Consider the following 17,894-nt stretch of genomic DNA (forward strand, 5'->3'; position numbering starts at 1 on the left):
CTGGGTGAACATTTCTACCATTTGTTTTTGTGGAATTTCACAAGAGCATTTGCTAGCTAGATTCCTCCATCTTTGTAAAAATGATGAAAAAGACTCTCCATCCTTTTCCTTGGTGTTGCACAAAGCAGTGACTGGTATGTCTGTCTCTATGTTGTATGAGAAATGTTGGATAAATGCCTCTGCTAAGTCACCCCATGACTTAATTCTAGGTGGAAGTTGGGAGAACCATTCCATAGCTTGATCACCTAAGCTCCGTGGGAGTAATCTCAACAAATATGTCTCTTCTGCTGCTACCTCAATGCAAGCTATGAAAAATTGTCTTATATGTGCCTTAGGATCTCCTTTGCCTCTGTACTTATCGAACTTAGGTGTCACAAAATGTGTAGGAAAAGGAGGCATTGGAATGCTTTTGTCAAATGGATAGGGACATATGTCTCTCATTGTGTAAGATGGCTTCAGTCTATTTATGTCCATTTTATTTTGTAAGTCCTTAATTTGCTGCTCCAAATTGTTCTTAGGTGGAGATCGACTTCTTGGACCATACCCCATGCCTAAACCACCGAGTGGAGGAGGAGCATGTTGCATATATGGATGGTACTGATCATACACATGTTCATATGGAGGAGGTCTATAATGATGCTGCATATATGGACCACTTGGCATAGAGTCATGATGAGGAATGACATATTTGTTTTGTCCATGTATACCATACTCTACAGGCATGTCATGAGTTTGTTCTAGTGTGTTGCCTCCAAATTTGACGCGGGCTTTCCTTGTGTCAAAATTTTGATCATGCTTTTGGATATCCAATTGCTTTGATGGTTGGTCCTTAGCATTGGCATGTGATTAAGTATATTTTTCTGCATAAGACTTCCATAATGGTCTGTGAAGGTGAGTATCATATGCTTGACCACGTGTATGTGGGACCTCAGGTTTTTGAAACAAAGATGATGGTGATTCAGACACCATATGTGGTCCTCTATTGCCTCCACTATTAGGCCTCCTTTGATCCATGCTGAGGTGAGGTTGTTGCAAAGGTCGATTTTCCATTATTTGAGACATGTCAAAATCATGAGGTATCTTGGCTCTACTTTGTGCCATCACTTGTAAGAAATATTGTCTATCGCTTCTCATGATTTCCTCAACCAATCTATTAAAATGGGGATCCATGATGGAGTCTTCCACTTCTACTGAATGCATGGAAAAGTTGTCCATATTGTCATTGTGTGTATCATTGTGGTTTGTAGTGTCCATGTTCTCAATATTTGGAATGTTTATATAAGCGTCCATGTCAGGTAATGTAGTATGATCAGAATTGAAAAAGACATCATTTTCATACTCATAGGAACTCATATTTGTAGACTCTTGAGCCTCTTTAGCTTCTCTGCTAGATTTTTGGGAATGGGTTTCAACCATGAACTAGGTTTTGACCAAGATGTGGGAGAATAGATGAAAATGGAAAAGAGTATGGAAGACCAAGAGTTGGATGGAATGTAAATGAATCTGAAGTGTACTTGCAATTTCCAAAGTGTAAGACCAAGTATATATGTAGTATTGTAGGTGTGGCTTCCAAAGAGATGATAGTTTCTATTGATGAGGTAAGTTGACCTTGACTCTAAGTAAGACCAAATGAGACCCAAAGGTGATAGACCTTGATGAGGGACCACTTAGCAAAATGTTGTTGTATGTAGTGTGTTGACAAAGTATGATGAGGACAGCAAGTGATCTTTTGACTCAAGTTTAGACAAATGTGAATGTAATGTAAGGTGTAAAGCAATGATGAACTTTGTGAGACCCAGAAATAGGCTGAATGCTAGATGAAAACCCAGAGAGGTAACCTAGGAAGCTCAATAAGTCTGAAACTGATTGCTCTTGTTTGTTGGAGTGAAATTTTTTTGAATTCTGAACACAGGCGTGCTTTTATAATTCACATATGCGGCTAAATGACACAAATGTGGTTGAACACTACACAGATGCATTTCTGAGATTTTTGTGAACGCAATTTTGCTTAAGAGAACACAAATGCATTTTTGCCCTTCACAGATGTAGTTAAATGACACAGACACGGTTCTATCAGATACAGACACGTTTCTAAAAACTGAGTGCAATTTTTCCAATTTTTAAAGTTGTTTGTTGTGATGAAATTTGATTTTGTGACCATTTTTCATGACAAGAGGACACAATGTTGATGAGGACTCAATGTTTGCAAGTGTTTGGACTAAAAAATGACTCAAAAGAAAAGTGTGTTGTTTGATGTAAAAAATGTTTTGCATACACTTGAAGACAAAAGATACAATGTTTTGATGTTTGGTCTTGAATGTTTGATTGTTCAAAATAATACAAGCACAATTCTTATGGTTGGCCAGGACAATAGTTGTTGACCCCACATGGGGTTTCTGCCGAGGCTACGCTATTCAGAGCAGAAACTTAGATGCTTGACCCCACTAGCTCCACCCTCAGCACTCACTTCTCTGAGGCAACCAAGCATTAGTCCCCATGAAAACTCATCATGGTGAACTTTGAATCTCTACTAAGAACCGTATGTGTGTGGGCCGCTCTAGAGGTCCGACCTCCTGCCCCAATAACTAGAAGGATTTTGGCTTTCTAAAACAAAAAGGTTCTAGTAAGGGCATCCACTCATGTGGCCATACATGCGACACTTTCAGCCCTGTAAATACAGAAGGCTCCCAGCCAGTTGGGGTTACGCCCTACAACTGATCAAATAAATTTGATCAAACGAGTTTATGGGGAGACATAGTGTCGGTATGAATTAATCAACACACGTTACCCATGGATTTCACCATGGACATAGTTATTTATAGTGGTTCGAAAGAGGTGGGTTTTCCTTGCTACCACTTGGGTCGTTCTCTCCTCACTAGTAGTCCTAATGACCACACAGGGAGATAGGCCCTCTAAAGATTAAACAAAAAGAGCCTATTGCTCAAGACACAAAAGACACTGGTTCAATTTTAGTGCACTAATTGAAGTATTTGCTAATCTATGAAAACAAGGTACACAATGAAAAGCAAAAGAAACCCTTGCCAAAATTCTACAACAAATATTTGTTAGTAGTTTTGCAATAATACCCCTCCCGCAAGCACATAAGTTAGGTAAATTTTAGATCCAAAAGACTTTGTGAAATAGGGGCCCTCAACAATGTGTTTTTTTGACCAATTCAAAGATCTGATTCATCATAAAAAAAAGACCACCTGTAAAGTTTCAAGAAATATCCAGAAATGTAAGAAAATCTAAAAAATTTGCTAATTTTCTCCAAAATTTAATTTTTTTTAATGAAAAATCATAAAAAATTCATATAAAATGCAAAAGTGATCCAAAAAATCTTAAATTTTTATTGGACACTCCTGATGGTCTTCCAAACTTGCATAAAAAAATTTCTGCAAAAATTACAAGCAGTTTGTGAGATATGAGCGAAATAATGCAAAACCCTAATGTTTAAAGATCCGATTTTTGAGGAAATATTTTGCATCAAAATTAAAATCACAAAGAACAGAGCCTATGTATAGATCAAAGAGATTTCCAAAAATATAAGAAAATCTAAAAAATTCGCTAATTTTCTCTCAAAATTATTTTTTTATGAAAATACATAAGCAATTCATATAAATTTCAAATATGCTCCAAAAAATATGAGTTTTTTATTGAGCACCTCTGATAATGTTCTTGACTTGCAAAACAAATTTTATGCCAAAATGCAAATCCGTTTGTGAGATTTGATCAAAATAATGAAAAACCCTAATTTTTAAAGATCCAATTTTTGAGGAAATATTTTGCATCAAAATTAAAATCACAAAGAAAAAATCTTGTGTATAATTATGAGTATTTTCCAAAAATGTAAGAAAATCCAAAAAATTCTCTCATTTGCTCTCCAAATGAATTTTTTATGAAAATTCATAAAATATTCATGGAAAATGCAAATGTGCTCCAAAAATTCTGAATTTTGGATTGCAAGCTCTTGATACTATCCCAAACCTGCATAAAAACATTTGATGAAAAAATTCCAAGTTGTTTGTGAGATCGGATCTAATCTCTCCAAGATCTTGATTTTGTGTCCAAAATCCTAGCTGCACAGGGTTATTCTCCAAATTGTTTTACAAAACCGCAATATAAGGTAAGAAAAATCTGCAAAAAACATAGATCTAACAAAAATCTATGTCCCACCAGGTGTGCCAAAATGTTTATGGTGAAAAGTGGAAACAACAATATTGAAAGACTAAATGAATTCAACCACAAAACCCTAGCCTAACAACAACAAAGATCCACCATAACATATGAAGATTACCTAAGACAATGCAAATAAAATGAAATGACAAATATTATACCATCACATGTCCAATAGGGTTTGAATCTCCATTCTCCCTATCTCCATTGATCTTTCTTGATATATTTGATCTTAGATTTTATGTGTGCACAAGAGCTCAACAAAGAACGAAAATGTGGTTGCAAGTAGGCTTGATCGCATATGAAAATTTGAAAGTGTAGTTGGTTTCAAAGATCAATTAGACTAGGGTTGATAATGAAGGAAATATCTATTTATATAGAAGACACTATAAGAAATGGAGAGATAAGATTGAGAGGTGTAAAAGATAAATGGTTGGCTATGATTAGAGGGTAGGTAGAGAAAATAAAAAAATAATAATAGGGTAGGTAGTGTAGGAATTAAGAGATGAATGACATGTGTCATGGGTAGAAAAGGCTAATAAATTAATTAAATAAATAAATATTTATTTAATTAACATAAGAAGTGGGATCAATTAAATAAATAAGATATATATTTAATTTGAGAGAAAAGGATGATTTAAATAAATAAATGTATTTATTTAAATAAGAAATAAGGCTAGAAGAGGATAAATGAATTAATTAAATAAATAAAGATTTATTCAATTAATAGAAGAATTAGGCCTAAAATAATTAAATAAATAAAGATATTTATTTAATTAGACTAGACAATTTTAGGCGTCTATAACAATTAAATTGAATTTATCATTTTCTTTAAAAACACTAACTCAAAACTTTTCTTGAGGAAAGAGGTTTAGTTACATTGAAAAGACTTTCTCTAAATAAAGATCAGTTCTTGTTCAATCAAGTTCGGAATCGGTTTATTGAAAAGACTTTCTCTAAATAAAGATCGGTTCTTGTTCAATCAAGTTCGGAATCGGTTTTATCTCTCGCTCAATTGGTTCTTGTTCAATCAAGTTTGAAATCGGTTTTATCACTCGCTCACTCGGTTCTCGTTCAACCAAGTTCAGAATCGGTTTTGTTTCTTCGCTTAATCTAGTTCAATCAAGTTCTAGTTCGATGCTCATTTCTTGATCAATCAAGTTCAAGACCGGTATCTCACTTTGCTTGGTCCTAGTTCAATTAAGTTCAAGATCGGTATCACTTTAATCAAATCTGTTCAGTTTCATCGCTTCAAATCATGCTAAAATCTCTCTCTTCATCGGTTTGTGATCCATCAAGTTCAGAACTGATATCTATTTGACATCAACTATTCTTTGAACCAACACGTTGCCCGCACATTAATTCAAAGAGGGGCAAATGTAATACCCTAAAAATGGTCACCTAAACCATGGGCCCCTAATATTGACAACATCACCAAGGTCCTAACCAAAAGGCAATTAAATCAACCTTGAGCACCTAATTAATTAATTCTTCAATCATTACTATTACATGACAAATTAATCACTCTATATTAATTAAATATTTATTTAATTAATTGATCATTCCAAGTAAATCATTTTGATCAATTGTCCTATTTATTTGAATAAATATCCTAGCATATTAAATTAGTAAATAAATTTACCATTTAAATTAGAAAAGAGAAATTAATTTAAAGAAAAAAGAGGAATTAATTTACAAAAAAGAATTAATCACAAAAGAGGAATTAATCTTTAAAAGAAAGAGTTAAATTAATCTGCAAAAGAAAAGAATTAAATTGAGAGAAGAAATCAAACTTAAGATATTTCTTTTTCTAAAATTGAGATAACTTGAGGAATTTCAGAAAAGCAATTAAATTGAATTAATCATTTTCTCTAAAAATAAAATTCAAAGCTTTTCTTGAGGAAAGAGGTTCAGTTATATTGAAAAGGCTTTTTCTAAATAAAAATCTTGGCTAATTTCATCTCATGTGCATGGAATCAAATAAATTTTATCTCAAATGCATGGAATCAACTAATTTTATCTCCAATGCAAATTCTGACTTATAATCTGAATGCATTCAATCAAGCTATAATTGGAATCTATCTCAAGATTAACTTAATTTGATCTCTCAATTATTTCAATTAACCTGGATTGTGCTTTTTCTTGAGGAATTTCAACCACTCATTATTAAGCGATCTTGACCATTGGTCTCTCTTTTGAGTCTCTATAAATTCAACCATTCATCTCTCATTCAAGACACCTTGGAGATTTATTGTTATTGTGCAATTTTTGCTCTGGAGTCATTGAAAATATTGTGCTTTGAGATTATTGCATCTTAGTTCATCTTTTTGCATACTTAGTTTAATCATGATTGCTTGAATTCATCTATCTTAATCTTACATACATTTAGCTTAATCTTGTGCTCAGATAGATTAAATCCTTCATCTTGGTGTAGTCTAGTCACTGGTATTGCTTAGATAAATATGAGAGCAAGTCTATACTCACATCTTTTAGAAGACAATAGGTTGATTTGTTATGGTTTTTATATTCATGATTATATCTGTCTAACCATGCATGAAATGATTTATAGAAATGTTGTGTCTTACAACTTGCAAACCTTATCCACTTTTCACACACACATTTTTGGCACCCACCGTGGGGCAGAAGACTACAACTTTTGTCTTTACAAATTAGATTTTTATTTTATTATTTTATTTTTTTCGGATTTTTTTCTATACAATTACTGCAAAAACTCATATGAGTTTTCACAAAGGCTCAAATGAGAATTTGTAGGTCTCGTACGGTCCATGGTGAATTATCATATAACTGGGTGAGAATACTTGTATGATTTTCTAATTTTTTGTATTAAAACATATTACATTTTTAGGGTTTTTTGATTGAAATTTGATGGTACTAATGCTAACCCTAGCTTGTTTTCTATCTGCTTGAGAGATTTTTATAGCCTAACTAGTTTTTGTACAACATTTGTCAAAGAACACATCCGTCGCACAAAAACAATATGACTACCGATTCGTTGTTTTTGCAGGTTGCCTGAGGAGATTCAAGTGAATATCGTGTATTCTTTAAATTCATTTTTTTAAGGCACTTAAATTGCTATTTGGTTCATGAACAAATATGTCTTTTGTGTTTTAAGAAAAATATAAGAGGTAGGAGAATATGCTCTTGTCTGCACAGACAATCGGAAATCTAAACCCTCGAAGATTTTTCTAAGTTTTGAGATTTGTGTACCTTTAGCGGGCTTGTCAAAGTGGGAAAAAGTAATCACCCTGTGAGAATGACCCAAGTGAGTACAGCTAGACCTGAGCATTCCAACTCACTGTAATAAATATGCCTTTGGTGATTAAAGTCTCAGAGGACAGGATTATTTGAGTTTTCTCTTTGATATCTCTCATATCGGGCATTTTGTAGGGCCTCGCAGTCTCAATCACATTTACGTGACTACAACTTGTTTCGGTACCTTGTCGGGATATAGGCCTCAATCATACTTGCGTGACTTCAAGGGGTAATTTTGAATGAAATTCCTTACTAAGAACTATAAGATAGAGGCTACTTGATTCACCTCCAAAAGGGGATTAATCTTTGTGCAAGAGAGATAGTAACTCTCCTAAGATACTTGCCATTTCATGCCCCCATTAGCATTTGGAGTCGACTAATACGACGTCGAGAATCCATTTCGTGAGACTCGGCAGTCATATTATGATTAGCTATTGGGTGTGTACCTGAGTCTGCAAGCAAATGTTTTCTTCTCTAAGCCAACTACCGTAGGGTTAGCGTGCTATGCTTGAAGTCATTATACATCTTGCATTTTTACTATGTTTTCATCCTTGAAACTGAAACTAAAATAGTGAAATTGGAGAAAACAATAAAAAACGTCGAAAAACTCAGTGATCAAAACTCTGTCTATGTCAAAAACTAGTTTCTGTCCAGTCCTCTCTCGTATGAGTCTACTATTTTGTCATCTGGCTATATACCTATTATCGTATGAGTCTCGATTCATCCTATCAGTTTGTTGTCTGGCCTTAGAAACACTATTGTACGAGTCTAAATTCATCTTGTTAGTTTGTCATTCGGTCCTGTCAGAATTGTCATCCTGGTCATTTATTCCATCTCTCATTCAAGACATCCTGGAGATTTGTTGTTATTGTGCAGTTTTTTCTCTAGAGTCATTGAAAATATTGTGCTTTGAGATTATTGCATCTTAGTTGATCTTTTTGCATACTTAGTTTAATCATGATTGCTATTCATTCATCTAGCTTAATCTTGCATACATTTAACCCCATTTTGTGCTCATATAGATTAAATCCTTCATCTTGGTGTAGTCTAGTCGTTGGTATTGCTTAGATAAATATGAGAGAAAGTCCATACTCGCATCTTTTAGAAGACAATAGGTCAATTTGTTATGGTTTTTATATTCATGATTATATCTGTCTAACCATGCATGCAATGATTTATTGAAGTGTCGTGTCTTACTGGGACCACTACGCTATAAGTTGCAACATAATAAGTCACATGACTTGTCTGATGCAAAACCTCTCGCTGAAGGGCATCTTGCTTTGCTTTGATCTCAGCAAACTTTCTATTGGCATTACAATAAAATTGAGAAGATTGTTGGAAATAAATGATATAATTGATAAAGGATGATTACTGTCTTAATATTATTATTTTGTCATTGATGTCAATCAATTGATTTTCTGATTCGGTATGATGTTGCCATATCTTAATGAGTATGTTGATAAGTATAAAGATGTCAGTAAGTGACATGGAAAAGATGAGAATGAAGGGGAGTAATGAGTTATTCAATGGGTAACAATTATCGAGTTAGACAGTGATGAGATTATGTTGTCTTGATTGTTTTGATATCCTATATATGTGTATTCAAAGACTGAACAAGAAGGAGAAAATATTTCATGCAATAGAATGAGTAAAGGTTTGATACTGTTCTATGTTACCGAGCAAGGAGCTAGTCGGTAAACACTATGGTTATCGATATTGGTTAATGAAGGCAGAATGTCTACCAAGTAAAAGTTCAGTATTAACCGAGTAACAACCTAGCAGTAACAGAACGCATTGGATGAAATAAGAGCATTATTAAATGAAGGATGCCAATGAGCTGGAGATGTATAAATGATTGGTATGTCATGCAAGAAGTTTGTTGAGGATCTATGACAATGAAAATACAAGAGTTAGATCTACAACGTAGATTGAACGGTCATAACTTAGCACAAGTACCAAGGAAGGAATACAAGTTCCAAGGCATGATAAAACATTTTTCAGATCGAAGGATTCAATGAACCTAGTCAAGTATGATGATCTGATGGCTAAGATTGATCATGGGAAATATGATCAAGGAGATTAAGTGGTTAGGAATTGCTTATAAATTAAGAATAGGTGTAGAACAAGAAAAAGGGGCAAACTGGAAGCACAGTGATGCTACAGAGGTGATTATCGAGTACAGAAGATTGAAGATCTGATTGTAGAACAGATTGAGAAGCCCAACAAGGAGAAAGATAAGTCTTATGACAAGATTATCTTGAGTACATTAAGCACATAGAATCTACTTTAGCATTTCAGATGTGAAGTTGCAGATATATTTTATTACTGTTATTTATTCTGTAATTGACAGGAAATCTCTTAACCGAGTGGACCTAACAGTCTTATTTGTAAATCCTCTAGCAAGGTAACATTCTAAATGAGTGTTTGAAATCCTTTGACAAGGTCACTTCTAACAAAGTGAAGATTCTAACAGATCTGAGGGAAATCCCTTAACCGGGTCACATCTAGCAATGTGTATGTAATCTTTAATAAGATTTGCTTTTAACTGAGCATACACTAGAAGGGTATATTTCTTAGTGGGTCCGAAATCCCATAGTGGTTTTTCCCTATTTGGGTTTCCATGTTAAATCTGGTGTTAAATGTGTTGTGATATTTTAATTTTGTCAGTTTATGAGTTTGAATGATTTACAGTCTAGGTTGCATATTGAAGTAAAGGCTACCGAGGTTGAATCTGATGAATATATTGAGTTGTGAGTTTATATGATTCACCCCCCTCTCTCATCTTAATAACACTTTCAATCTCGCTCTATCAACTATGTCTGGGCCACTGTCAACTATGGCTGCAAACCTGTCACCCTCATCCTCAAAGACTGTACTATGTCTGGCATTGCCCGCTTTCTTCCCATCTCCCTCTTTCCTACTCCCTGCTCATCCCTCCACTGCCTAACCTGCCTAGGAGTCTCTCTCTCCTCCTCACCTCCAACCTCTACTACCCTTGAACCACCAACCTCAACCCCAATAGCTCCTAAGGATCCACCCTCCCCTCTCTCTCGCTGTCAACCTTGTTGGTTCCCAAAACCGCAAATTGGAAAACCAAAAGACTTGCCAAATCCTCAAGTAGTCAATTCATCCTTGGCCAACAAACAAGGATGGTCAAAGACTAAATCCCTTTGCACTTTAGGCTCCATTGAACCTAGGTGGGTATGGCTCTTCCTCTCAAGCACAAAAGAGGTTATTTATAGTGGATTTAAACCTTTTAGCAAGTTTACACAACTGGTAAATTATTGTTTTGTAACTATGCTTTATTATGTGCTTTAAACAAATGCCTTGAAAATAAATGATTGTGAATGTATATTGAAATTGAGATTGCTTTCAGGACTTAAATGAAATCTGCATAGTTTAGTTCATATAGGATTTGGGAAGAATGTTTGTCTATCAAAGACCTTAAATGCATACATATCAAAATGTTGGTGTAAATAATTATTCATCATGGATATTATTACACTTTACTTAAGTTTACTTAGGAAATGCATTTTATAATAGTTTGGGTATGAGACACTTGGGTGTTTGTGTCACATTGGGATAGTGTGAGTAGGAGAATTTCCACCTTTTATGTTGTTGATCTTGTTGTTACACTCCACATTCAATGGGTGATCCACCTCATGTGGAATATTATATTGTTTCTCCTACCTACCCACACCTATTTCCTACCTACCCTTGTTTCTTATTGATCCACATGTCATGTTTGTGTGCTCACATATCCATATAGCCTTGCCTATATAAGTAGGCTCATATTCATTGTATGTAACGAATGCTTAATGATCCAGTTGATCATATTTTTCATCTTGATAGAATACAGTTTATTTCTATCATCTATTTTATTCTCTCTTATTTGTGCTTTCCATTGCCTCTTGATCTTGGCAAAATCTCACATGGTATCAGAGCCATTAGAGTGCCATTGGTTTGCCAATTGAGAGAATTTTGGGGTTTGCATTTTGGAGCTTTCTATTGCAGGTTATTATTGGAGCTTGTTGGGTCAGATCTGAGGTCACCATTGGATTGAGGAGGTTTGAGAAAGTAAGAATCACCTTTTATTTCATCCAAATCCAACATCCGAGGCCAAATCTAGAGCCGTTTGAAGGTGGAGGGTGGTGACTTGTCCTGACAGCGATATGCAATTTTGGAGCATTTTTGGTCAAATCCGTCATCGCCATTGCGCTCAAAAGGTCCCAAAAACCTCAAGATCGACTGTCAATTCATCAAAATCGACCTCCGTCACCCCGAGTTGAAAAAATCTCCCCTCCTAGCCCGCCATACGGACTTGCAGGTATAGGTTTGAGAATTTTTTAAAATTTTTTTCCATTTAATTATTTTCGGAAAATAAAAATAAATTTTTTTGTTATAAACAGGAGGGGCGGAATTTTTTTTTATTGTCATAAAAAAAAAAGTTGGGGGGTCACTGCAGTACTGCGGGTGACGCAGCCTGCGGTCACCGCAGTACTGCAGCCCCGCAGTCACTGCGGGTAACCGCAGTGTACCTACAACCCCACAGTCACTGCGGGTAACTGTAGGCACTGTGGCCCCGCAGTGTACCTGCGGTGGTCCCGCAGTTGTCTGCGAGCCCCTCCCCGTATGGGGGGGGTAAATTTTTTTTTAATAAATAATTTTTTTTTTTTTTTTCATTTTTCTTATTTTTTTAAATAAGTTTTTTAATAATAAAAAAAAAGATCACTTTTTTCTTATTTAGTTAAATAAGTTTTTTTTAATAAAAAAAATTAAACTTTTTTATAAACTTTTTTTTCTCTTTAATAACTTTTTATTAAAGTTTTTTTTTTCATTTCATTTTTTTCCAAAAAAAGACTTGCCTTTTTTGCATTTTTTTCTTTATTTTTTAATAAAGTTTTTTTTGCATGGGCATAATAATTGTTTTTATTTAGATTTTTAAAATCTTTTAAAAACACAAACATCATTTAATAAGTCAAATTGGGAACACTTTTTTTCTTGTCACTTCATACCTGTCTTGCAGTGCTTCCAATCAGCAGTCAAGGGGGGGGGGTTGATTTGCTCATTTATATCTCTTGGCCACATCCCAATCGGAGACATATTTTTCTGCAGTATTCTACAGGGCTTCTTGGTGGCATCATCTTCATGTTTCCAGATTTGCACTATCATGTTGTATGCTCTTGCATGAGCAATGTTGTACTTGCACTATCATAAAGTGCCACACCTCTTTGTATCTTGCCATTCTTGACTATTTGATGTAATCCTCTTGTACACTTAGATTAGGAATATATTGTGAGACTTGGTGCATGGCTCCAGTTGAGACTTAGATTGTACACATTTGTGCATGGCTCTCGTGAGACTTGGATTGTACCAGTATTTCTGCTATTTTTGAGTATCCAGATGATGCTCATAGTAGGTTGTCTCCATGCCTAATCTTCTTTTTGTTGCAGCGAGTGATTCATCGTCATCGACTTGGTACCTAGTTTTGTCACACTTTGACATTATTGGTGCAACATTGGCTCTCTTTCTTCCTTATGGGGAGGTAGTTTGGTCATCATCATTGGACCATCTTTGCAGGAGATTCATCATTGAGAGTATTGTGTGCTTTCATCATCTCTCTTTTGGGGTAGGGTTTTTTCCCATTGGGTTTTTCTCTCTTTCCCCACTTTGTGAGAGATTTCATTGCATTGGTTTGCATGTATTTGCATTTGTACATGGGTACCTAAAATGGCCTAGTAGTCGGGACCCATCTTGCATTACTTAGTTGCATTGTAGCCTTAAGTGCATTCCCCTAAGTTGCACTTAAGGGGGGGTGTTGATGTAAATAATTATTCATCATGGATATTATTACACTTTACTTAAGTTTACTTAGGAAATGGATTTCATAATAGTTTGGGTATGAGACACTTGGGTGTTTGTGCCACATTGGGATAGTGTGTGTAGGAGAATTTCCACCTTTTATGGTGTTGATCTTGTTGTTACACTTCACATTTAGTGGGTGATCCACCTCATGTGGAATATTATATTGTTTCTCCTACCTACCCACACCTATTTCCTACCTACCCTTGTTTCTTATTGATCCACATGTCATGTTTGTGTGCTCACATATCCATATAGCCTTGCCTATATAAGCAAGCTCATATTCATTGCATGTAATGAATGCTTAATGATCCAGTTGATCATATTTTTCATCTTGATAGAATACAGTTTATTTCTATCATCTATTTTATTCTCTCTTATTTGTGCTTTCCATTGCCTCTTGATCTTGGCAAAATCTCACACAAAACCTTAAAAGATCAATAACAGACCAATGCCTCTATCTAGGGATATATATGACACTTTGTGGACAAAATATCTTATCAACTCAAGAGATAATTTCTCATCAACTATGAAGGTTTAATATGCGTTACACAAACAATAAGAACTCAATCTTTCACTTAATGCAGCAACATGTGATTCACATCATAACAAATCTATAAACAAAGTTATCAAGAGGACAAAGATAATCATTAACAAAAAAGTGTACACAATATTTGGAAAAAGAAACAACGAACCTTGTATATTAATCTTTAGGAAATAATTGCATACATAAGCTACACTTGTAGATACTCCATTATAAATTGCTTGCACAAAATGATACCTCTTCTTCCTATAGACTTCTCTAATACAAAATGATATTCAATCCTTACAGCAACATCTTGTTCTTATGACTTTCCTCCTTTACATATAAGAATGACTCCCTATAAGTACATAAATCAAAAGGCATATATGAAAGGACACACCCTTTCATTCACAGAAGAGAAAGCTACAGACAGTTGTTTTCCAAAGGACACACCCTTTGGTTTATAGATATAATTTAAAAGGAAAACCCTAACACCATACTAAATAATGCTTTAATAATATATCTTTTATCCTCCACTTTGATAACATTTATCAACAAATATTCATCATCTCCTCAATATCTCCTTTTATTTTTGATGGGACCGCTTCTGATTTATTCGATGAACTTCATGTCGATGAAACTGCTGCTTTTGGTGATTCCTTTTAGAGATCCATCACAACTTAGGTTTGTTCGATAAGTTATTTTTTGATGACATGCCACCTGACTGCTACTTCAGCTGCTAACTCATTTTGACTGGACCCACCACGTGGCACCTTTGGCTTGGCTCCAGGGTCTCTGTCTTGCCACCTTAGCACAACCTCACTCATCGCTAGAATGAAGCTCTCCCTTGTTGCCTAGTAGGAGTTTCATCTCACCCGAACTGCTTCCTTAGCGGGCCCCACCACTCGATCACCATGTAGCGAAGAATAAACATCGCGCATCTTCCGATCACGATATAGTGACCACCGTTGGATCAACTCGATCGACCGTCCGATCTTCTTTGTCTGCTCAGCCTTTAACCTTGCCTGAGTGACTCTCTCTTCTCTTTATCCATCTGTGCCACATGTCACTCTTTGGTTCGCTCATGGATCCACCTACCCACCACTTGGACCTGGGTTCTTGTTTTGCGCTCTTCCACATGGTACATCTTGATACACTTGCAAATCCACTAGACAACACCTCATCTACCACCTTTCCAGTCGCTATGTTGTGGGGGATATAGGTTGTGCAACTTCCTATCATGGTATAGGGATTGCACTTGGATCAATCTCAAACTTACATGCTCGTTAACCTCTGCTTTTCCGCATGTGCTTTCCGCACGTGCTTTGTCGCTAAGTCGCAGGGATAAAACAACGTGCATCTCTATCTTGTGATATAGCGACGATCGTTAGATCTTCTACGATCATCGTCGGTTCTACCCAAATTGCTTGATCTTTAATTTGTCCTTCTGCTATAAAATTTGGGCACTTTGAGATGCTTGCGCACACAGGGGCCCCACCAGCTGAGCTGGCACTTACCAAAAGCCTTCCAGCTCTTGACACTAAGTATACATGCGACCTTATAGTTAAATATATAAAACTCCTCGTGCACACCCAATGTGGGATAAATGGTTTTATGCCTCCCCTGCTATTGGATGTGTTCTATGTGTGAGCCTTTGTTTGAAAGCTTTTGAGCCTAGTCTACAACCACGCGATCCCTGGCAACTATGTTTTCTTGGAACCTTCTAATGTCTAGTCTATTGCTCCATCTGCACAGGCTCGGAGGACTAGCAACGCCATTCACGAGGCATTGGACAGTTTGTACAACTCCATTTTCTTCAGTTATGCTTCTGCATATAAGACACCAGTAGTAAATGCTCATATCATAAGAAAAAAAGAAAAAAACATCCATATATAGCACAAAATATTTTGTAAAAATATGTGCTAACAGTGGCTCTTTTTGGGGATGTATGTTCTCTTTAAGGAAATAGCAAGATCCTAGTTATCTCTGGAAAGCAGACCAAAATGAAAATTGAAAACATATAACAGAAAACAAGAGAAAAAACTATATTACTTATAATACAAGAAATACTTCCTGGTCATAAGGAGAAGAAATGCTTGAGGTATTGAGCATGGTCTGGAAATTCCAGCATTCTCCATCAGTATCCTACAAGTAATATGATTTTTCTCCACCTTTTGCAAAGATGATATAAGGTCCTAGCCAGTGTGCATCAAATTTTCCATGTTTTCCTTTGTCTTGGTCTTTGGCATTCCATTTTAGTACCCATTCTCCATCCTCAAAAGTTCTGTCACAAGCCCTTTTATCATATAAAGCCTTAATCATCTGTTGCCTCTGAATGTTTCTTTCCTGAGTCTCTTTTTTACATTCATCCAACTTAGCCAAATCTATCAATTTGTCCCCCATAAAGTTTACTTCTTCTGAAAAATTCCTCTGTAACAAATTTATAAACTGGTAGCAAATTACTCAAAGGCAATCTTGCTTCTTTGCCATACACAAGCTCATATGGAGCAAATCTTGTGGACTTCTTGACTGTCACTCTATCAACCCATATTTCTAATATCAATTTCAAATCCCAAGCTCTTTTATTATCACCCAACATCCTTTTGATAATCTTCAACAAGTTTTTATTGCTGGATTCTGCTTGTCCATTTCCTTGGGGATGGTAAGGTGATGAATAGGACAAAGGGATGTCATAATTTTCATAGAAATTAGAGAACTCATTGGATCTGAAACACATCCCATTATCTACCACAATTTTTTGGGGTACCCCAAATCTAGTAAGAATTTTTTCCAAAAGAAATTTTATCACAACTTTGCTGGTAGCTTGTCTTATGGGAATGGCTTCAACCCACTTAGTAAAATAATTAGTAGCCACTAAAATCCATTTATGCCCACCACTATATTTGTTTGCTATTTCCCCTATGAAGTCAATACCCCACATCTGGAATGGTTCCTTTGTATGCATGGGTCTGAGAGGAATAGCTCCATTATACTAAAGCTTCCCTGGAAACTTTTGGCATGCTTCATATTTTCTGATATAAGCATGACAATCCTTGAAAATTTGGGGCCAATAATAACCAGCACTAAGAATTTTATGAGCAGTGGTTTTGGCTAAGAAATGGCCTCCACATACACCTTCATGTAAGTCTCTCAAAATAACAAATGCTTGACACTCATCTAGACACAATAAGAGAATACCATCTCCATTTTTCCAGTATAGATCTCCATTAAGTAATACATACCTAGATGTTTGAAGCTTTAAAGTTCTTTTTTGACAATCATTTAAACTATCCAAACATTTCATGTATTTCAAGTAATAAACAATATTTGTACACCAAGGACACCTTTCAATGCTCATTTGTGCATCTTCCAGGTCCATTTGATTTACTTGTGCTACTTCAAGATTGGATTCTGCCATCAATTTTGCTAAACCCTGACCCCTTACCAACTTTGTGATTTGTAGATCAATATTGAATTCTTGGATCTAGTTTATCCATCTGCATCTCCTTCCAATAGTTTCTGATTGTCTAAAGATGTCTTTAACATCATCATTTGGTACATAGGCAATGACAGTGGTACCAACTAGATAGGGTCCAAAAGATTTCACAACTTTCACAAGACCATAAGCTTGTTTTTCATTTAAATCATAATTCAACTTGGATGCTTGCAATGTTTTGCTAAAAAATGCCACTGGCTATTCATGACCCTCATCGTTCTTTTGTAACATGATACTAGCAATAGTATGGAATGAAGCAAATGAAAACACTTGAAAAGGCTTAGATAAATCAGATGATTTTAATATAGGGGCTTCCTTGATGGCTCTTTTGATATTTACAAAAACTTCAAGAGATTCATTAGTCCATTTTATTTTAGCACTCTTTTTCAACATTTTAGCAATAGGCTTTATGATTTCAGAGAAGTTTGAAACAAATCTTCTTACAAAGTTAATTTGACCGAAAAAATTGAATTGCTTTAACTATTTTTGGGATTTGAATTTTATCAATAGCAGCAATCCTTTCTAGATCAAATCTCGCACCATCTTTTGAAACAACATGACCTA

Source organism: Cryptomeria japonica, chromosome 1, assembly GCF_030272615.1.
Source record: "Cryptomeria japonica chromosome 1, Sugi_1.0, whole genome shotgun sequence".
Classification (NCBI taxonomy): Eukaryota; Viridiplantae; Streptophyta; class Pinopsida; order Cupressales; family Cupressaceae; genus Cryptomeria; species Cryptomeria japonica.